The 23,318-nt window shown below is 45.3% G+C and overlaps 1 protein-coding gene across 14 annotated transcripts in view; it reads left to right on the top strand.

The window, feature by feature from the left end:
* ANKRD6 (ankyrin repeat domain 6) overlaps positions 1-23,318 on the top strand; it is a 176,702-nt gene that overhangs the window by 119,811 nt on the left and 33,573 nt on the right. For 2 of the 14 annotated variants that reach the window (XM_046676225.1, XM_046676230.1), the window contains exon 1: positions 20,064-20,192. The exons of 8 other annotated variants lie outside the window; for them this stretch is intronic. The gene's annotated coding sequence lies outside the window, so the exon portion shown is untranslated. Of the gene's footprint in view, positions 1-20,062; positions 20,193-23,318 lie in introns of those variants that run through there. 4 more of the 14 variants (XM_046676227.1, XM_046676219.1, XM_046676231.1 and 1 more) reach the window with 3 other exon arrangements.

Here is a 23,318-nt window from a genome sequence, read left to right as displayed (position 1 = left end):
ATTCAGCCGTAACCTGAGTCAGGGCCTTAAGGATAGTCATTTTTTTGCATATGTCTCCTTTTTTAATTTGGCCTTTTCATAGGTACCAATAAAAATTATGATGAGAGCTCTCACAATTTTTTTCCCCCAATTTAGAAATTTTCCCGATTTAAATGGTCCATCGTCTCGCCACGTTGACGAGTAGGATCTTAACAGTGACTCAACCAATAAGCTTATCCAGAAAGTTCACTTGCAGAAATAGTTTAAGAAAGTAAAGGCCTTCATTGCACAGCAAGCAACAAAGGTTGAGACGACAAAGGCCCCTTATGAAATCCATTGGATCCCCTTATGGCAAACTCCCCTGAGATTTGACACAGCCGGATAAAGAGAGTGTCCCAGAACCCCAGTCTACTTGACTGGCCGCCAAGATGCGTGCCTGTACATGCATCCTCTGATGGCAGAGACAAGAGAGGTCACAAAACCAAGCTCTCAAGACATAGAACAAGACAAAAGGCCCAGACAACAGGCTTATAGAGATGCCAATGTCTCATGACAAACAACAAAAAAAGACACAGACAAGGAAAAGTACTATCTCTGGGAGGAAGAAGATCTACAACCAATGAGTACTCAACCAAATCCTAGAGTTGCTGAATCCAAGAAGCTAGCCTCACCCAAATTTTCTCCTGCTAATCTAAATTTAGAAAAGCAAAAAAAAAACCCTCACCACTCTTGCTTCCATTGGACCCCACAGGCAGAGATCCGGGAGACTGACGTGGTAAGAACTCTTACCTCTTGCCGGCTTTCGTCACGGGTCCAGGATCTCTTGGCTGCAGCAGTCCAGGAGCGAGCAGTGTCCAGCCAGTGAAATTTTATGCCGTCCAAGTCGCCAAACTGTAGGGGAGGAAGGCATTTCCTCTACCTGCTCTGGGTCCTTCTGGCTGGAAAACGAATTAAATTGACGTGAGACAGAATAACAGGAGAAAATTAAACAAAGCTTTATAACATGTATACATGGGAGAGGCTCAGGAAAACTGAGCAACTCGCCAAAATGGCAGAAGCTCTCCCCTTAAATACCACCCTCAGCTAAAGACACAGGAGGATGTTGGGGGTGGGGGGAGTCAGTTATGGGACATTACCATAAAAATACAGTAAACAAGAGTAAGGTTATTGTGCAGATTTAAGTCCTTGCTTTCTGCATTGGTAAGAGTTTCTAGAGATAAGGTCATTCCCCCTTTCTTCCTTGTACAGAGAGGGAGACACCTTTACAGATGGAGATTGACTTTACAAATGTAGATGTCTCTTACAAAGGGTAAGTAAATTCTACTTTTCAGAGTCTTTCCTGTCTGCAGTTTTTAAAAGTAATCAGTCCAAAATAATCCTCATGCCAAAGAGACATATCTTGGGGTGGCCAATTCCAGTCCCCTACAAATGTTTAGCAGCATCTCTGACCTCTACCCATTCGATGCCAGTAATACTCCCTCATCCGTAGTTCTGACAACCAAAAATGTTCCCAGACACTGCCAAACATCCTCCATGGGTGGAGATGGGGGTGGGCAAAATCGCCCCTGGCTGAAAACCACTAGGTAGGCAAATTTCTTCACTTCATGAGCCTCAATTTCCTCACAAAACTTAGAGGGCTTCCATAAGGACTAAGTGTGATAATACATGTATTATGTAAATATTATGTAAAGTCCCATGGGGACTGATGTTGTTGAGTGTAAATTGCTTACATTTAGATGGTGCTTACTAGGTGTCAGGTGCTCTTGTAAGAGCTCTGCAATGAGTAGACCTCGTAAACCTCACCACAACTCTGCTATCCTCATTACACAAATGGGGAAGCCAAGGCCAAGAGAGGTTAGGTAACCCACCCAAAGCTTCAGTTAGATGTCAGAGCTGGGAGTCAACCCCTGGCTCTCTGGTCCCAGAGTCCTTGCTTTTAACCACCATGTTTCAGCTGTTTTTAAAAAGATTTTATTTTTCCTTTTTCTCCCCAAAGCACCCCTGGTACATGGTTGTGTATTTTTAGTTGTGGGTCCTTCTAGTTGTGGCGTGTGGGATGCCTCCTCGGCATGGCCTGACGAGTGGTGCCATGTCTGCTCCCAGGATCCAAACCGGTGAAACCCTGGGCCGCCGAAGCGGAGCGTGAACTTAATCACTCGGCCCGGGGCTGGCCCCATCAGCTTTGTGATTCAGAACTTTGAACGATGAACTTCCCAAGCTGCTTCTTATTAGAGCATCTTCCTTGGCATCTTAGACGTAGTAGACATAATCTGCAAGTGTTTTCCTGCCTGGGACTCCAATGCCCAGGGACTTTAATAAAGCAATATCCCAATGATGGTACTGTACATGTGTGTAACATTTTACACTCTTCAAATTATTGTCACACATGTGTTTCTCATCCCAGAACCCTGTGAGATATAGGTATATATAAACAGATTTTCCTTTTAGAGTTGCGAAGACATAGAGACCCCCACAGAGAAGTGACTGGTAGTAGCTAGGGAGCCCCAGAGCTGGGATCAGACCAGGATCTCTGGCCCCCATGCAGATGTCCTCTGTCATACCAGGGGCCTCGGGTGAGGCAGCCTCTTCTGTCCTTATGGGGTTTTACTTAGTAGCTACTAGGTTAGGATACCTTAGCCACCAAGCAGGGGGGAAGTTACACAGGACGAGTCATCAGAGGCAGTGGGGTTGGGAGCTGGGCATGGGTGTAGAAACTACACGTAAGAATTTGAAATTAATATTTTCAGAGAGGGGCTCACTGAGAACTCTGATTTTCCATTTGCATAAATTTCATATTTAGACCAATTATTTTTCATGTTGTATTGACCAGCACATTTTCAGTGAGAACATGTAGTCTGACAGGGATACTGGGTATCCTGAGAAGTCCGACATATCTGTGGAGGAAGTTGTCTGAGACAGTCACTCAGGATCTCCCAGTGACTTGGCTCCTGACTCCCTCACTTCTCTGCTATTGCTCTCACCAAAGTCACTCATTATTTCACTTGTCCAGCAAATATTGATTGAGCACCTGCTTTATGCTACTGAACAAGACAGAAAAAACGTCTTGGCCCTCATGGAGCCTGTGTTCTGCTGGGGGGACTGACTAGAGTTTGCCTGTTGCTCGCCCTCCCCTCCCTGAAGCTCCCCTTGGCTCCCCAGTGCTCTTTCTCCTGGTTTTCCTCTCCACGGGTGCCTCCTCCATCTCCTTTTCTCTTTCCGCCTCTAAAGCCAGCTTTCCTCAGGGCACTCAGCCCTCATCTGCTCTCACTCTCGACGCCTACCTTGACTTTACTAGCTCTGGCTGCTCACCACGTCTCCCTCTCTGGCTCACCTCTATTTCCTGATGCACGTGGTGAGCTGCCTTCATGGGCATCTTTATCTGAATGATCCACGGGTTACTTCACAGGTACTTCTAATCTAAACGCCCGAGATGGACCCTGCATGCTCCCCCTTGAAATGTAGTCCTCTTCCCGTGGTCTCTTTAGTAATAAATGCACCCCCGTTTGCACAGTCCCTCAAGCAGAAGCCCAAAGCCATCCTTCATTCTTTTGGTTCCTTCACTTCCCTCCATTTGCACATCCTCTCAGTGACGCAGTGCAGCTCAACCTGCCTCCTAATTTTTTCTCTGCTCCTTGCCTTTTTAGTTACCCCCATGGACATTTGATACTAACACAGAAAAATGGCATTTTGCTTTGCAAGAAAGCCTTGATTTTATAAGAATCAAGCCTTGGTTCCATATGAACATATTCTTTCTACAGTAACCTCCCATTTTAGTTAAATATCTTCACATATACCTTAATTTTGTTAGCTCAGTACCAGTAGGTGTTTTGTCATCTGGATAAACCTCTGCACTGCTCCTTAATGCCAAGCGTTGACCATATAGCTAGTACTGAGAGCGTCTAGAAATCTGCAGACAGAGTGTCTTTGCATAGAAGTTTTAGGGAGTTGGTCCTTGGGATGTTCCACCACAGGTCTTGTTTCCCCCAAAGGTAACCAGACAAAAGTTATTTGATGCAACTTTAGTTAAGGAGAAAAATATAGTTTTGGGGCTGGCCCCGTGGCTTAGTGGTTAAGTTTGGCATACTCTGCTTTGGTGGCCCGGGTTCATTTCCCAGGCATTGGACCTACACCACTTGTCTGCGGCCATGCTGTGGTGGCAACCCACATACAAAATAAAGGAAGATTGGCACAGAAGTTAGCTCAGGGTGAATCTTCCCCAAGCAAAAAGAAAAAAAAAAAAAGAGGAAGATTGGCAATAGATGTTACCTCAGAGTGAATCTTCCTCAGCAAAAAAATAAAAATAAAAAAGTGTAGTTTCATTCGTAAAATTGATGTTTGTCAAATATCTAGCATGAAACCCCTACCCTTGAGCATTGACATAGGGATTTAGATGATCAAGAAGTTAAGAACATGGCCTCAAGGAGCTTGTTCATGGAGAGTGCGCCCCCTAGAGTTCACTGAAGAGTGGGCAGGCAGAAAACTCAGGAGGTGGCAACATGGTGGGTACATTGTGGAGGTAGGAAGGAGGGGAGGGAGGCAAGAAAGAAAAGGAGAACTAAGACCATATACAAACTTACACAGTATCATGGATATCTAATTTATGTAAATTTACATTTTTGCACATATTTATGCACAAAGAAATTGGGTGAGTTAAAACTTATATTGACCAGTTACAGCCATTGATAAATGAAAAAGGCAAGTAGCTAGTGACAGGTGCAATATGATGTATTCTGGTTAAAAAACAAATCTGCTCTCTGCAAACATATGCTGGTGTTTGTGTGAGTAAGGAGAACCCTGGGAACACATGAGACCACTGAATTGGTTACCTGGTGGGGAAGGCGATTAGCTTTGCTTTTATAGATCTTCCCATTACTGTTCCACTTATTAAAATGAGCATATGTTACTTTAGTAATTTGCCAAACATAAAATCAAGTTTAAAAATATGTGTGGAGTGCCTGCACCAGCACTGGGCCAGCGCTCCGCATGTACCACCTCGTGGAAATCCTCTCACAGCTCTGGGACACCTGTGCTCTTCCTCTGTGATACCAGTTAGGACAGCGAGGTGCTCAGCAGGAAGTGACTTGACCAAGGCTAATGAAATGGTAGGTAGTAGACCTGGGCGGGAGCCAGCCCTGCCTGGCTCTGAGGCCCACACTTAGCACAGCGTCTAAGCAGTCCCTGCTCCTTCCAGCACAATCCCGCCACCCCTTCCAGGCTACCCGCCCCCCCCCACTCAGTGCACACAGAGAAAGAGGCTGTCCTGTGGGAGGGGCTTAAGCCAAAGGGGCTTTTCTCCCTTCCCTTCCTCCCTTACCACATGCACACCATTCCCAGAGTTTTGTGGCAACTTCAGAAATTCTGACTAAGACAGTGTAGTGTAGGGTGTGAACATGGATGCAGGAGCCAGATTGCCCTGGGTTCAAATGCCACCGAATTTACTAGCTCAGTGATCTTGGGGAAGTTACTTAATCTCTCTGTGCCTCGTATTGTCACCTCTAAAATGAAGATTAAATAATAGTACTACCTCATTAGGTTGTTTAAGGACTAATGAAATCAGTATATGCAAAGTACTTTAAACAGTGCTCAGCACATCAGAAGTGTCGGATGTGGTAGCCTTATGAGGAGAACCTGACAATGCACCAGTGATCTTCTTATGGTCTCAGAGCTGTAGTCTGAGTACCAGGCAGGGAGTCCTGAGCAGAGGGCACAGGCCATTCAGTGTCCTCATCTGAAAAACAAGGATAGTCTCAACTTGTGGGATTGCCATGAAGATTAAATGAGATGACGAGTATTTAGCACAGTGTCCAGCATTTAATCAATGCCCACTATAGGCTTTCTTGGTAGAAGTTGAGAAGCTAATTCTAAATTTATATGAAAATGCAACGGATCTAGCATAGGTAAAGCAATTTTCAAAAACAAAGCTGGAGGATTCTTGCTACTTTATTTCCAGACTTACTATACAACTACGGTGATCAAGACAGGGTGGTATTGGTGTTAAGTTAGGCAATCAGATCAAGAGAACCGAATAGGGAGTCCAGAAATAGACCTACACACCTGCGGTCAGGTGTGATTTTTTTTCCTTTTTCTCCCTGAAACCCCCCAGTATATAGCTGTATATTTTAGTTGGGGGTCCTTCTAGTTGTGGGATGTGGGATGCCACCTCAGCGTGGCTTGATGAGGGGTACCATGTCCTCACCCAGGATCAGAACTGGCGAAACCCTGGGCCGCTGAAGCGGAGCGCGCGAACTTAACTTAACCGGCCATGGGGCCAGCCCCCGGTCAGGTGTGATTTTTGACAAAGGTGCCAAGGCAATTCAGTAGGGAAAGAATAGCCTTTTCAACAAATGGTGCTGGAACAGTTGGATATCTGTATGCAAAAAAAGTGAATGTATCGTACCACATATAGATATTGACTCAAAGTGAATCATAGACCTAAATGTAGGAACTAAAACTATAAAAATTCTGGAAGAAAATAGGATAAAATCTTTGGGATCTTGTGTGATGGTTAGTTTTACATTTTAACTTGGCTACACCACAATACCCAGATATTTGGTCAAACATTATTCTAGATGCTTCTGTGAAGGTGTTTTTTATGTGAGATTAACATTTTTTTTTAAGATTTTATTTTTCCTTTTTCTCCCCAAAGCCCCCTGGTACATAGTTGTGTATTTTTAGTTGTGTGTCCTTCTAGTTGTGGCATGTGGGACGCTGCCTCAGCATGGCCTGATGAGCAGTGCCATGTCTGTGCCCAGGATTTGAACCAGGGAAACCCTGGGCCACCAAAGCAGAGTGCTGGAACTTAACCACTCTGCCAGGGGCCAGCCCCAGTGGAATTAACATTTAAATCAGTAGTCTTTGAGTTAGGCAGGTTATCCTCCTTAATGTGGACGGGCCTCATCCAGTCCGCTGAAGGCCTTAAGAGAAAAAAAACTAACCTCTTCTGAGGAAGAGAGCATTCTGCCTCCAGGCTGCCTTCTGGCTCCAGCAGAAACATCAGCCCTTCCCTAGGTCTCCAGCCTGCCAGCCCACCTGCAGGGTTTAGATTTGCCAAGCCTCCATAATTGGCCTGAGTCAGTTCCTTAAAGGAACCCCTCCAACCGCTGCATTGATAAACAGATTGGGGAATGCCATTCAGCAATTGAAAGGAATGAGCTACCGATAGAGGAAACAACATGGATTAATCTCAAAAGCATTAAGCATTTGAAGCCAGACGCAAACGACCACATACAATACGATTCTATTTATGTGACGTTCTAGAAGAGTCAAAACTATAGGAACAGAACATTGATAAGTGATTGCTTGGGGTCAGGGATGGAAAGGGATTGACCAAAAAGAAGCAAGAGGGAATTTGGGGTGGGGGCACAATGAAAATCTATATCTCGCTTGTGGTGGTGGCTATATGATTGTATACATTTATCCAAACACATCAAACCAACTACTTTAAAGGGGTGAGTTTTATTAAATGTAAATTACACTTTCAGAAACTTGATTTTTAAAAATATCTGTTCTAAATATAATAATTGTTATAGATGAGGAGCAAGCTTAAGGAGGCTCAGTAACTTTGTTCTAATTTTTACCGAACAAGAGAGCCTGATGCCCAGTGCACGTAAAAAGCTAATACTGTGGCACTGGCTTTTTAGAAAAGAAATAGCTTTATTGTGAGGTCAACCGGTGAGGAGACAGGAGGCAAGGCTCTCCAATCTGTCTCTCTGATCCAGGGTTTGGGGCGAAATTTAAGAGGTTAGGGGAACAGGCTGGTACGCGGAAACGCTGGCCGGGCAGGTTGAACAGTTGTGGTAAGGTGTGGAAAGCGGCTTTCCCACCACATCTCCCTAGACAGTGGACCCCTCGCTGCTGGAGACAGTCCGGTCTTTGAGTTCCAGTCGTGTTCCGGTCCTTTGTTTCTGTGGGGGGAGAATCTTTGGTTCCGGGTGTTATTTCAGGTCAAAATTTTCTCCTCTGTGCATGCTCCAGCTACATGACTTGCAGTTGGCTCTCTGACCCTGAAAACCACTTTAACATTCTGTTGTTGCTACGATGGGGTCAGTTTGAATGGGTCCTGTGGTTCCATGGTCATTTATAGGTTGCTTGTGGCTCCTGTGGAACTTTCTCTTCCTGTTGTCTCCCTATACTAGTGAATGACTATGCACCAATAAGTATAACTTTTAAAAAGAAACGCAAAGGGTTTTATTGTAGTAAAGTAACTTTCCCAGGCCTGACTTTTGATAGCATTTGTGGAAATAAAGAGCACGAGGGGCTGGTAGGTGTTTAATGGCAGCCGCTCCCCAGAGAAGGCCAGGGATGGGCAGGTGATGTGCATTCACAGTGTCACGAAAGGCAGCAGGAGCAGCTCTGCAGTGGCTCCCTCCTGCTGCTGCTGCCTGGGCCTCTTGCTCTTAAATGTGTGTCCCCTTTGGGCAAAACCTCCCGGAGGGGTCTGCGAGGCTGGCTTCCCAGGGCAGAGGGGAGCAGTGGAAACCAAGGATCTTTTTGGTTGTTGTTCATTGGCTTTGTTTTTGATTCTGTGGGTGTGTGTTTAATATTAGAACTTACTGGAATGGTGGTGGTCTGAACTCGTATTTGCCAGCCTGTTGGTTTGTATCCTTTAGGTGGGCGATGGGAGAAATAGGTACTTGGGAGATTGCTGGTTAGGTGAAAATGTTCACTTGAGAGAATGTGTTGTATGTAGCATGCTTCTTCCAGAAGGTTCCATGCACTTGTTTAAAAAGATATAAAAAAGGTCAAATTTTTGAGCAGGTAATCCATTCACACAGTTCTAAGAAAGTACAAAAGGTTGGTCAGTCCTCCTCCCAGTCTCCCAGCTACTCATCGTCTCCCTCCCTGAAGGCAGCCTGTGTTACCTTGCTCCTTGCATTTTTTCCAGAGATATTTCATGCATATCTGTACAAATAGAAGTGTCTCTGTATTTCCCTACACATTGCTTTTGTAAAAATTGTAGGATACTGTGCATATCCTTCTTCACTTTGCTTTATTCAATGAACCATAATTGGCTTAACGAATCCCCTGTTGATGGACATTTAGATTATGTTAATCTTCTGCTCTTACAAATTATTCTGCAGTGACTAACCTTCTTCTGAGATCTTATTGCGCAGGGTGGTTATATCTGTGGGACAAAGTTCTCCAAGTGGCACTGCTGGGCCAGGGCATGAGTGCCCTTGTAATTTTGAAAGCTAGAGCCGAATCGCTCTGCACAGAGGTTGTGCCAATGTACACGCCACCAGCAGAGTGAGAGAGGCTCTGAGGACTGACCCTGAAGCACGCTGTGACCAGTGGTCAACTGGGCTCTCCCTTCCTGACAGGTCCTGCCTCCCTCTTCTGGCCCCTCACCTTCTGAACTCATCCTGTTTTTCTAGCATTCTCTCCAGGAGCTCTGTGCTGTGGTTAATTTGGCCTCTGTTTAGCCTTTGTTCCTCTCTACTTCAGCGTGCCTTCCGTAGAATTTTCTCTTCTTCAACTGCTCTTGATTGTGTCTCGGGCCAGCCGCCTGGGAGTCAGGGAGAAAAGCATGGGAGAGAAGTGGCAGGGTGTCCACACCTCTCCTTTCCTCTCCACACGCTCCGAGGGGCCCCGAGGGTGTGTACAGTCAGATGTCAGGGCAGACAGAAAGTCTGCTTTGTTCTACGATAGCTGGAAGCATCGCCCTGTGGGAAGAAACCTCTACTGGGAAAACTTAGGCATTTGTAGTTTACCATCGGAAATCATCGAGGAAACTTGACATATGGTGGTGATTCTGACAAAATGAACACGTATTTAACTAATTAATTAATGAGGGAACCAGTAATATGTTACAACTGGTTTGAAGGAGAATTCAGAGAATTACAAATATGTAGGCCATCAGGAAAGCGGAAATAAATTTGCTTATTAGATGTAAAACTGGCCAATATACACGGAATCTCTGCTGGACACAACTTATTTGCATCACCTGCAGTGTTCTACGACTTGGAGCTGGAAAGCAGCTCAAAGAAAGGAAGGTAAACAGAAGATAACCCGGAAGTGCACTGTACACGAGACAGAGCAGCTAGTCATCTCTCTCTCTCTCTCACTCATTTTGTTTTATTTTAAAATTTCTTTTGTTTCTGCTTTCTAAAATTATGGTAAAAATATGTAACACAAAATTTACCATTTAACCATGTTTAAGTGTACAGTGTACATTCTCATTTTTGTGTAACCAGCAGCCCCATCCATCTCCAGAACTCTTTCCATCTTCCAAAACTGAAACTCTGTAGCCATCAAACACTCTCTTGCTATTTCCTCCTCCCCCTGGTCCCTGGCAACCACCGTTCAACTTTCCCTCTGTGAGAATCTGTCCCCCATTTAAAAGTCTGTCCCACGTTTTCCTTAGCAGGAGTTGAGGCGGTGGATCACGTTTACCCCGTCTGTGCCCACGGCCAGGTTGTGAGGCACCTTGAGCCTTGGTTTCCTGTCTGTAAAATCGGCGTAACGCCTTCCCCAGGGAGTTGTGAGGATTAGACAGGTGATCCATGCGGAGTGGGGAGTGCAGTGTAATCAGGATGTAGAAAGAGCTCCATGGGTGGTAGTTACTATCATCATAATTACTGTTTTCTCACTTGAGTCCTCAGAGGCACAGAAGTTCCTTTAGGTCAGTGGTTCTCAGAGTTGACTGCACCTGTGATCCCCTGGAGAGCCTTGGAAAACGCTGATGCGCAGCTCCCACACCCAGAGGTTCTGGTTACGTTGGTCTCGGGTGTGGCTTGGGCTTGGGGTCTTTCAGAGCTGCAGGTGACTGTAACGAGCAGCCTGGTGGAGAAGCATTCCCTGCTCCGGGTATTTCTCCCTGAGGTCCCAGAGCCGCGCGTGTGGGGTGGAACAACACTCTCTGTGAGCACTGGGCCGGGTCGTGGTTACACACCTGGAAGTCACGGTGCTCTTTGTAGAACACAATGAAATATGGATATTCTCAATGCCATAAGTCAAACTAGAAACACGTTTCCTAGCGGGAAATACGTCTCGAGTACAGGAAGGCAAATGCATGCTGTGAATTGTGTGGCTTGCCTGTGAAACAATGCATGGAAAGTTATTGGGTCAATACGAGGAGAGCCTCAGTGGTGTTGACGTATAACGATGAGGGTGTTAATTAGGCAGGCAGCACAGTGACTTGTGTTTCCAGCAAAGGCAGGGAGGCACCTCCAGGAGACGCTCTTTGGAGGAAGGAAAGGTGGCTCTCAGATGGAGAGGGACAATGTGAGAACTGGTATGGTGGGTCACACATGAGCCCCTGCTTGGTCCTGTGGGGAGACGTGCTGTAATTGAGGGGAGCGAGCCTTAAAACTTGGCATGGACCCTCAACACTGGCTCAAGCATCTTAGGAGAGGCTGTTGAGGCTGCTGCAGGAACGGGAGTGCCGGAGTTGGCCCTGAGTCTCTTAGCCGCTCTCTCCTCCCGTCGCTGCCTCTGAGGAATTCTTGGGAGTGGTGCCATGCTCTGCAGGGCCCTTCTCTTTCCCCCTTGGCTTGTTTACAGTGGTGTTGAGTGGGGTGAAGGCAGGCCCTGTTTGCCCTCCACCTCTTTCCCCAGCTCTGAGCAGGCCCGGTGGGTGTGTTAGTCCAGAGGCCCATCGAGCACCTGGGTGTTCAGTGTGCAAGTCGTCTACCGTTCCCCGTCCGTTTGGTCTGTTTGTGCAGTCTGCACCCTGTCGCCCCAGCAGGCTGCACCTAAGATTGAAGCCTCTGACTGCACAACTGAGTATTTTATAGCCCAGATTAATGTGCCCGTAAAACCCTGTACAGTCATATATTTAATAGGTCCTCACTGCTCCGCAGGAGACATTGTAATGTCATGGCACAGCTGGGTGTCAGCATTTTAAAATCCTCCCTAAATACCTGTGTCTTTCCTGCATGAAGTGCACTGGAGGATTACTGGTTTCCAGGCCATAATTGACCTGTTGTAAGTCATCACCTAATCCACGTCCTGGGACTGCTAGAAAATGAGGGAGCCAAGGAGGAAAGGGGCTTTAGAGGCTGCTGAGGTGCCCCCGGGCCTCTGCTTGGATGGCAGTGCAGGTGGTCTGTTGGTGAATTCTCTGAGTCCCTTATTCTCTTCTTTCTCTTTTCTGTCTCTTAAGCTCCTAAGACTTAGGTTTCTGAAAATAAAGTAAGCCGGAAACTTATTTGGAGACTGAAAATTCTTTTGCAGCAGGCCTGTGGGTTTGTTTCCTATGAGAACTGGCTGTTGTATGTTTAGGTTGTTGTAAACCAAGGACCTAGGGTAGGTGGGTGAGTAGGTGGCGGCCATGCCTGGTCTTCGTTTAGCCCATGTTTCCATCAAATCGAACCGTATATAAAGAATTATACACCATGAGCAAGTGAAGTTTATCCCAGAGCTGGTTCCACATCTATCACTGTAATCCCCGTATCAACAGATATCTTCGTGTGCCCAGGCTGCTGTAACGTAGTACCTAGACTGGGCGGCTTAGCAGCAGATGTTTGTTGCCCACAGTTCTGTAGATTGGAAGTCCGGGATCAAGCTGCCTGCAGATTCAGTTCCCATGAGGACCGGCTTCCTGGCTTACAGTCACCTTCTCACTGTGTGCTCGCTTGATGCAGAGAGAGAGCTCTGGTCTCTCATCCTCTATTTATAAGGACTAACCCCATCTTGGAGACCCCATATTCACGACCTTATTTAACCCTAATTACCTCCCAAAGGCCCTATCTCCAAATACTATCGCATTAGGGGTTAGAGCTTCAACATATGAATTTTTGGGGATACAAACATTCAGTCCATAACAAGCTAAACAAGAAAAATTATGTGATCATATCAAACAGATGCAGAAAAAGCATTTGACAAAAGTCAGCATCCATTCATGGTTAAAAAAAACACCTCTCAGCAAACTAGAAATTGAAGAGAACTTTCTCAACATGATAAAGAGCATCTGCAAAAAACCTACAGCTAACACCACACTTAGTGGTGGAACACTGAACACTTCCTCTAAGATAAGGAACGAGGGAAGGATGTCTGTCCTTCCACACTTACTTAATAAAGTGCTGCAAAGTCTAGCCACTGCAACAAGGCAAGAGGGAGAAAGAAAAAGCCTACAGATTGGGAAAGAAGAGATAACACTATCCCTATTTGCAGATGACATGATTGTCTACATAGAAAATACTAAGGAATCTACAAAAAAATTTCTAAAACTAATAAAAGAGTTCAGCAAACTTGCAGGATCAACACACAAAAATCAGTTGCATTGCTATTTACTAACTATGAACATGTGGAAATGGAAATTAAAACAAAATACCCTTTATAGTCATCCCAAAGGAAATTAAATACTTGGGTATAAATTTGATAAAACATGTACAGGATCTGAAAAATTACAAAATGCTGATGAAAGACATCAAAGGAGACCTAAACAATTGGTGATGCATACCATGTTCATAGTTAGCAGACTCAACATAATAAAAGTGCTTTTTTTTTTTTTTGGTGAGGAAGGTTGGCCCTGAGCTAACATCTGTTACCAATCTCCTTTTTTTTTTTCTCCCCAAAGCCCCAGTACATGGTTGTATATCCTAGTTGTAGGTTATTCTAGTTCTTCTCTGGGCTCCGGCCTCAGCATGGCCTGATGAATGGTGCTAGGTCTGCGCCCAGGATCTGAACTGGTGAAACCCCGGGCTGCCAAAGTAGTGTGCATGAACTTAATCACTTGGCCATGGGTCCAGCCCCCAAATTGATCTTTATGTTGCATGCAGTTTCCATTAAAATCCCAGCAAAGTCTTTTGCACATATTCACAAGCTTATTTTAAAATGTTGTGGAGGGCCAGCCCCGTGGCTGAGTGGTTAAGTTCGCGCGCTCTGCTTCGGCGGCCCAGGGTTTCGCCAGTTCGAATCCTGGGTGCGGACACGGCACTGCTCGTCAAGCCATGCTGAGGCGGCATCCCACATGCCATAACAAGAAGGACTCAGAACTAAAAATACACAGCTATGTACGGGGGGCTTTGGGAGAAAAAGGAAAAATAAAATCTTTAAAAAAATAATAATAAATAAATAAAATCTTGTGGAAAGGCACAGACCCTAGAATAGCTAAAATAAAATAAGGCAGGAGGAGTGAGTCTACTTGATATTAAGGCACCTATATAGTTCCAGGAATCAAGAGACTGTGGTGTTGCTGGAGGGATAAACAGACCACTAGAACAGAATAGAGAGCCAAGAAACGGACCCTCACCAATACATCCAGCTGACGCTGACAAAGGTGCCGGAGCAGTTCAGTAGAGGAACTCTCAGCAAATGACGCTGAAGCGGTTGGACGTCCACAGGACAGAAAAATGAACCTGGAGCTAGACCTACGCTGCGTACAAAAATTAACCCAAACTGGGTCATGGCCTTAAATATAAGATGATAAAACTTGTAGAAAAAAATCATAAGAGAAAATCTTCAGGATCTAAAACTAGGCAGAGTTCTTAGACTTGCCATCTAAAACACGATACGTAAAAGGAAAAATTGATAATTTGAATCTCACCAAAATTAAAAACTTTTGTTCTGTGAACAACTCTGTTAACAAGATGAAAAGACAACCAACAGTCTGGGAGAAAATATTTACAGACCAATATTTGACAAAGGATTCATATCTAGAATGTATGAAGAGTTATCAAAATTCAACAGTAAAATAATCAACAATAATCTTATTAGAAAATGGGTGAAAGATGTGAAGAGACATTTCACCACAAAGGATATATAGACGGCAAATAAGAAAATGAAAAGATGGTCAGTATCGTTAGCCATTAGGTAAATGCAAATTAAAACCACAAGCAGATATCACTGCGTCTATCAGAGTAGCTAAAATAAACAGTGACAACACCAAATGCTGGCAGGGATTTGGAGAAAGTGCATCTCTCGTACATTGCTGGTGGGAATGTAAAGCATTATAGCCACTCTAGAAAACAGCTTGGTGGTTTCTCTTAAAACTAAATATGCAACTACTGTATGACTCAGCAATTGCACTCCAAAAGAAGTGAAAGCAGGGACCTGAACAGGTATTTGTACACTCGTGTTCATACAGCATTCTTCACAATAACCAAAAGGTGGAAGCACAGCACGAGTCCATCAGCAGATGAAGGGATAAACAATATGTGGTATGTCCATAAAATGGAATATTATTCAGCCTTGATAGGAAAGGAAATTCTGACACAAGCTACAACATGGATGAACCTTGAAAACATTATGCTGAGTGAAATAAGCCAGACACAAAAGGATGAATATTCTATGATTCCACTTATCTGAGGTACCTAGAAAAGGCAAATTCATAGAGACAAAAAGTAGAATAGAGGTTAGCAGAGGCTGGGAAGAAGGGAATGGGAGTTACTGTTTAATGGATACAGAGTTTCTGTTTGGGATGATGAAGTTGTTCTGGAATTGGATAGTGGTGCTGGAATCGTGAATGTACTTAATGGCACTGAATTATGTGCTTAAAAAATGGCTAAAATGGTAATTTTTCTCTTTTGTATACTTTACCACAATAAAAGAAAATCACAAAAAAATTGTGAAGAAGCAGCAGAAAACTTAAATAGTTGAATTACCATAGAAAAGATTGGAAATGTGATTAAAGATGCAACCTTTAAAAAAGCACTAGTGGGGCTGGCCCCCTGGTGTGGTGGTTAGGTCTGTCACACTCTGCTTTGGTGGCTTGGGTTCAAAGTTTTGGATCCTGGGCACGGACCTACACCACTCATTGAGCCATGCTGTGGTGGCAACTCACTATAAAGTGGCGGGAGATTGGCACAAATGTGAGCTTAGGGCTAATCTTGTTCAGGCAAAAAAAAAAAAAGAGGAGGATTGGCAATAGATGTTAACTCAGAGTGAATCTTCCTCACCAAAAAAAAAAAAAAGCATTAGGGCCAAACAGTTTCACAGCTCTGTTCTATATTTTAACCAAAAAAAAAAATTCCAATGTTATTAAACTGTTGTAAAGCACAGAACAAAATATAAAGCTGGATTTGTTTTGTACAACTAGCACAACCTTAATACCCAAACCAGGTGATTATAAATGAGAGAGAGAGAAAGATAGAACAAGAACTATAGGACTATAGAACTATAGATCTATGAGTATAGATATGAAAAATCTTAATAACATTACTTAATAGAACACAGCACTTACCAGAAGAACAATGCAATGTGACCAAGTGGAGTTTGTTCCAGGAATGCAAGGATGGTTCCATAATTCTTTACACCAACAAATTAAAGGAAAAAAATACATGATTATATTAACAGTTGCTGAAAAGGCAGTGATTCCTAATAAAAACCAGAAAATAAGAGAGGACAGTTCTTATCTCCGAACCATAGTTCATCATGCGTTGGACTACCACGCTTTGCTCTGTCCATGTATCAACCCAGTGAAAATGTAGTCTAAGCAGCTTCCTGTGAGGAACGTGGGTACCATTAACTTATGCCATCTCACTTAGGAACAGGTGTACTGTAGGGACCAATGGAATCCTTAACAGCCAACTAAGTTATTTGAAGTATTCTGGTTGTTGCTGGTGATCCTTTCTAGAAGCAAGCCCAACCTAGGCAGTTTCTGAATCACCTCAAAAGGAATTCTCTTATTAATTAAGCCATTATATTTGAATAGTTGATTCCTAACGATGCACATTTCAAATCACGTCTCCAAATTATGTATGATCATTAGGCCCTCCCCAAAGTAAGACTCAGAGACACGTTGTGAAGCTGTCGGCAAAAATAATCCATAACCAGTCTATAAGTGAAAATTTGGGGTGAGTTTATTCTGAGCTAAAATGTGAGGACCATGGCCCAGGGCCTTTCTTCCAGAAGGAAGAAAGGGCACCAAAGAAGTGGGGTGTACAGAGTGGTTATATACCCCAAAAGAGGATGTTTCACATATGATTGAAATGTCCTTTTACAATAGTTGAGAGACTGCTCTGTTGGTACAGCGATTGATGGACACAGCAGGTAGGTCTGCTGTCTCGATGGACACAGCAGGTTGGTAGGTCTGTTGTCTCAAGCTGGGTGGTCACAGGTGAGCTGGGTGGTCAAAGGTAAGCACAGCAATCAGTTCCTAGCCTAAGGAAAGATGCTTATCCTTAAAGAAATGCCAATGTCGGGGGAAGTTGCACCTTTATCTTAAGGGCATTTGTTCTTGCCATAGTAAATGTTTAAAGCAGATATACAATGCATGCTCAGTGGCCATGTCAGGCCCTTTTGGAAAAACAAAGTCAGGCCAAATTAGGTTTACACCAAATGGCTTCCTCATATACTCCAATGTATCCTATTGTTTGCCGTTTATATTTGTCAAAGCTTTTTGGCACAGGAAACTCACCCTTTTAAAAGAGGGGATTGTTACTGTGCAGAACGATACCAGTACCCTGCCTGTCTGTGTATGATTGGATTGTTGACCCTCAGTGCAGGAATTTTATATCTACCCTGTTACATTTTGTCTGGTTAAAATTAGCCTATTCTTCCAATCTGAGATTGTCTTGGATTCTGATTTTTGTCATCCAAGGAATTTACTCCCTCACTGCTTATTGTCACCTATAGTCTAATTAAGATGTGATATGTCACTCATCCAAGTGGTCAGAATGATACCAGCTCAACACGAGGTTGACATAAGGGAAGCCATATTGTAGAAAGGAAACCATATTGTAACTTTGAATGACCTCTGAATGACTAGCCCAGACATACTCTGTAGATTTTGTGGCTCCTCACAGCTGCTTAAAGATGAAAGCTTTGTTCTTTTGACTTCCTTTGGAATGTGATGACCCCCAGGCAGGGAGCCTATGCTGATAGCCATCATCAATGACAACTAAAAGATCAAGGTATAGGGTTTTGCTCCATTTTCTGATGCAGATCCAGTGAAAACAAAGGACTGTCGGGAACTGGCACTGGATGTCTGCCCCACCCAGAGACCAGCTGCCTCCCCCACCTGGAGAATAGCTCCATATATAACTGGCCTGTAGTCTTTGTTCTGGGAGATGGTTCTTTCCAACATGAGTGGGCCATCTTCCCTTTTGCTAGCAAGCTGTAATAAACTCCTTTCTCTCCTACCACCTTGTTTCCTGACTATTGCCATGTCTTGAGGGGAGCAGACGACTCCCCTTGGGTAGTAACAAAAACACATTTCCAACAAGAAAAGAAAACTCTGAAGGCTTTTAAAACTATAAATGGTTTTTTTAAAAAACCCTTTATTCTTTTTTTTTTTAAAGATTTTATTTTTCCTTTTTTCTTCCCAAAGCCCCCTGGTACATAGTTGTGTATCTTTTAGTTGTGGGCCTTTCTAGTTGTGGCATGTGGGATGCCGCCTCTGCATGCTTTGATGAGTGGTGCCATGTCCACACCCAGGGTTCAAACTGGCGAAACCCTGGGCTGCTGAAGCAGAGCACGAGAACTTAACCACTCGGCCATGGGGCTGGCCCTATAAACGGTTTTTAAATGTAAAGTTTTATTTTCTTACTCTCCTTTTTCTTTGCCCATTTTCTTCTGAATATCTTCATAACTTTGTCTTCATTGAATCATAAGCTTGAGAAGGACTTTAAAGTTTTTGACCCAAATCTATACCATTCCAGATAGTTGAGGCTCTCAGGGAATACTGTCTATCATGATAAGAGGACCCTGGGGCACCTAAGAACCTTGGCGGGGGTCTTCTACCACTTAAAACCTCAATGAGGGGCTGAGTGGCCAGGATTCCAGTGATACGCAGTCCTGCCACAAATAACATTTGAGAAATCATTGAGCCTTTTAGCCTCACTATTCTCATCCAAATTAAACTCTCAAAGACCCTTTCAATCTGAATATTATATTGTTTCTAAAATACGTGTCACTCCTATTTTACTACTGTTACTTCTTTCTTGCCTGCTGCCTCTTAACTCTACGGCTAGTATAGACAGATAGTAGTTGCCTCAAGAAAGATGGCACAACCCTGATCTGTTGTGTTCCTCATGATCTCCTGAGGAAAGGAGGCGTTGTCATTTTGAAATGATTACACTAATCTAACCTAAGATCTTCCCGACAAACTGCTCCCCTTGTGTGGGTCACAGCATGCATCTGCCCTCCTTGTAACAGCCCCGAGTTAAGATGGCTGCATTGTGTTATTTCTGAGCCAACAGTCTCAGTTCCTATATCCTCCCCACCCCCACTTCAGAGTTTCTCGCCTTTTTGTTCCTTTGTCTTCTGCCCCCAAGTGTCTGTGTGACTCTGGCCGGAAAAGTATTGATGAACAAAGATGTTCCCGGGATGGCTAAGCACCAGCACCCTTCTTCCTCCCTTTTCAGCATTGAGGTGTAACTGCCATATAACACTGTAGTAGTTTAGGGTGTGAGCATAATGGTTCCATATTTTTAGGTATTCCCTTCTCACTTCTCAGGCCCACTGAGGCGTCTCAAGCTCGTCATTCATGAGACAGGTACCCACGGGGCAGACATTGTTGGTCTGAAAGCCCTGCCCTTTACTAAGGAGGATCCAAGATCCCTAAGCAGGAGGGAAGAGCTCTGACCCAGTGTCTGGGCCCTGGCTGGAGTAATGAGTGACCAGGGCTGTGGCCCCATGGAGTCTGTGGGAGGGGAGTCCTTCCAGGCTTGTTTCTGTGGGCCGTGGTTCTCAAATGACCCCCGCTGCCCCTCCCTGGGGCTCTGCCCCTTCCTAGGGACGTCTCTCCAATGTAAACACCTCTGGCTGCCCGCATTGTGTGGTGAGAAGGGTTGCGCACCGCATCTGACCTGCGCCAGGAACAAAACACCTCCACTTCCTCTCCAGGTGTATTTTAAGCTGGTTACCTGTGGCTGGGCTCCCTTGCCATCCTCACTGGGAGGAGATCTTTATCTGAACAGGAATCCTCCCTCTGGAATGTTTCCTGACGGAGCCCCGCCCCTTCCAGCTGGGAGTTGGCCTCTCCAAAAGGAGTCGCAGGGACCGTTTATTCTGTGCATCCTTATGATCACCTGTGAGCGTAATTTATGGGTCGCCTGCGGAAGGAGACTCCCTCTGATGTTCCCATGCAGCACTGCTCCTGGAAGTCGGGACCCACAGGGCTCAACCTGCCGGAACAAAGCACTACCCCAGACCAGAGCCCCAGAGTTGTTGACAGCAAGGCCACTTTTCTGATTGTTGCCAGGCAACAACTCAAGGCCCTTTGCTGTTCAGTACCCTGGAAGTGAACGGGCTCTGAGTCTCTGCCTCTCCCTGGTTGGTTCAAGGGAAATGTGTGTTGCTTTTCACTACAGAATGTTCTGGAAAACCAGGTACATTTCTGCTTCTTTGGTGAGTGGTGTGTGTGTGTGTGTATGTAAGAGGGTCGGTCTTATGTTAGGAAAGCCCAGGGGGCAGGAGTTGACAGCTTCAGGTTCACTGGGAAACTGGCTACTACCGCCTTTGCTACTGCTGTAGTTTTACCAGAGCCAGAAGAGGAGCCAGACGTCTAAGGGGGACACTGACCCCCTCAGAGAAGCCCCGGTGTCACTGTTGCAGCTGCGCAAATGCTCGTGACGCCCTCAGGATGTCTGCACGTCCTCTGAGGAGCGGAGACGTCCCAGAGTCTGCAGTCTGCACCATCCCAGGCTCTTCGTTTCTCTGAGGTCAAGGCTGGAACTGTGGAATTTGCTCCCACGTCCCTGGTAGCCCCAGCCTGCCCTGTGGTTGAGGCACACGGCGACGTCTCTGACGTGGCCCCCACACCACCCCAGAGTCAACTCGTTCATCGTTCACGGAGGCATAGTCCTGCCCTCAGGGAGGTCACCGCCTAGTTGGAAGGAGAAGCCAGCACCCAGGGTGACACTCAAAACAGAATTTAGTGATTTCCTGAGCAGGGGACGAAGTGCTGTGGGAGTGGAGAACACGAGGCTGGCAACGCTGCTGCCTGGAGACGCGGAGAAGGCACGGTTTGGGGAAGGGTGTTTCCGGTAAAGAAGGCCCTTCCAGCAGAGCCATGCAGATAGAGAACCTTGGACTGTATTACAAACATGGAAGTGGGCGAGCGGGCCGGGACTGGCTGGTGGGAACCGCAGCCGTCCAGCTCGGGCCCATCTGGCCACCCGCCTGGTCCAAGATCCAGCTCTTCGCCCAGGTCTGTTTGCCATTGAAGACAACTCACTGGCCTTTGCTCAGACAAAGGTGCGGGGTGTCAAGGAGAGGGAGCAGTTGGGGTGTCTTCATGGGGGAGGGCTGAGGACAGTTGGAGGGAAAGGAGACCCGTGTTAGGTGGCAGATGTTACCTCGTCAATCCTATTTCAAGCCAGTGGGGTAAGTAGAGGCAGCTCTTCCTGTTTTACAGTTGAGACAACACTGAGGCGTGTGGGGCACGAAATCACACGGGTGTTATAGTCAGAGCTGGGATTTGGAGTGGGCTTGCCTGAGTCCAGCGCCTCTGGCCTCTCCTTTCTCCACAGAGGGGCTTCTCTGCTAACTTCGGATGGGCAGGTGCCTCCAGTCCAGGGCCCTCTTGTTGGTAATGTCTAGTTTCTAAAGCGCCCTCGCAGACGTGACCTGGCAGGAACCACAGCAGCACCGCAGCAGGCACACAGGGACGTCTCTGTGGACTTCCTTCTCCTGCCTGCTAATTATTTGTTCCCTTGGGCAAACTCTTTTGTCCCCTTGGGCCTCAGCTTCCAACCAGCAATATCTGGTTGCTGACGAGGATGTTCCCCGGGGCTCCCCTGACCTGGCACGCTCGGTGATTTCTTGGCCTGTGGCCTCTTTCCAGACTCTCTGTCTCCGGGCAACGTCTCCCCATCATGGTCTGTATTTTCCAGTTGCTCAGAAACACGTGTGTCCCACCGTCCTGTCAGCCTTGCTCACAGCACACATATCCTTCTCCTCACAAGCATGACAAACTTCCCCGTGTTTCAGAATACCTCAGCGACTTTGAGAAGCACTTATCCTTTGTCCTTGACAAGGACGCCTGATGACAGATGGAGCCTGGGACCAGGCCCAGTGAGTGGAACCCGGTTATTTTGCTCCGTCTGATCAACTGCGGATGTTTCATTTAAAGAATCAAGGTTAAGTAGCATGTCCCGATCACAATTGGCAGCCAGGCAAGGTCACTCCTTCATCTCATCTCAGACCTCGCCTTTTTATGAAGGCTTTTTATAGCCCGCTTTCTCGGGAGTAGCTTTTTTCTTAATTAAGAATTCTAATTTTAAAGTGAGCTCTGACCTCTTTCTTTCCAGATTTGTTCTAGTGCTTTGATTGCATTTCATGGATAGAAATTGAGATCCTTTATCGTCTGCTATCTCTGTTTTCCTCCACGATTAGTTGCCCATGGCGCGCTGGCACTTTATTGAGATCCCAAACTGGTTTCTCCTGCTAGAATATCAGTAAAGGTCTTTGGGAAGTTTTATGTAGATGTTAAGAAACACACCCCTATTCCTCGGGGGTGGGTTTCAGCATGGGGGGGCCCTGGTGAAATGATGGTGGAGCAGAGGGTGGAAATGTTTCTCCACAGTGAACCTGAGGTTGAAAAAGCAAAGGAAACATCATGTCTCCTTTAGAATTTGGAAAATTCAGAGTTTTGTAAGGTCAGTTCTCTGGATAGAAGCTGATTTACTCTGAAGAGAATTATTCTGGGTGTCACCCTCAGTGTCATACCTCAGGAGCCCACATGCTTAGGGGCATTTGAGAGGAAGGTTGTCTCTGACCCGACAGCAGGGCTAAGAAGCCTTCTCAGATGCACAAGGAGATGTGCACACAAATGTGTTCTGCAAACCACTGGGAACAGCCTGGATGCCCAGCACTAGGGGAATGGGTGAATAATGAATAAATGAACTGAAACTACATGCAACAATATGAAAAAAAATCTCAAAAATATGATATTGGACCAAAAACATTGCCAAACTATATTGTACAGTTTAATACCATTTATGTAAGCTTTGAAAACAAGCAAAACAATGTTTATATATTGTTTATGGCTACGAACATAGTAAAGTATAATAAAAAGGCAAAGAAATGCTGAATACCAAATTTAAGAGTGGTGACCTCTGGGGTCGGAGAGGAAATGAGATCTGGGAGGGGTTCACCAGGAACGGCTGTGATTTCTCTAGTGTTTTCTTAAAATGATTGGTGGGTATGTACATTTTAAAATATTATGTATATTTTTGAATGGCTGAAATATTTTTTAATTATAAAATTTGGTTTGTTTTGTGTGTGTGAGGAAGATTGTTGCTGAGCTAACATCTGTGCAGTCTTCCTCTGTTTTTTTATGTGGGATGCCACTACAGCATGGCTTGACGAGTGGTGCTAGGTCCGCACCTGGGATCCAAACCTGTGAATCCCGGACTGCCGAAGTGGAGCACGCAAACTTAACCACTGCGTCACCGGGCCAGCCCCATAACATTTGTTTTTAAGAAGAGGGAGAACCTTTTCTGATCAGTTTG

The sequence above is a fragment of the Equus quagga genome, chromosome 11 (genome assembly GCF_021613505.1).
Source record: "Equus quagga isolate Etosha38 chromosome 11, UCLA_HA_Equagga_1.0, whole genome shotgun sequence".
Taxonomy (NCBI): Eukaryota; Metazoa; Chordata; class Mammalia; order Perissodactyla; family Equidae; genus Equus; species Equus quagga.
Note: the sequence above shows the minus strand (reverse complement) of the source record. Positions and strands in the feature narration are given on the sequence as shown.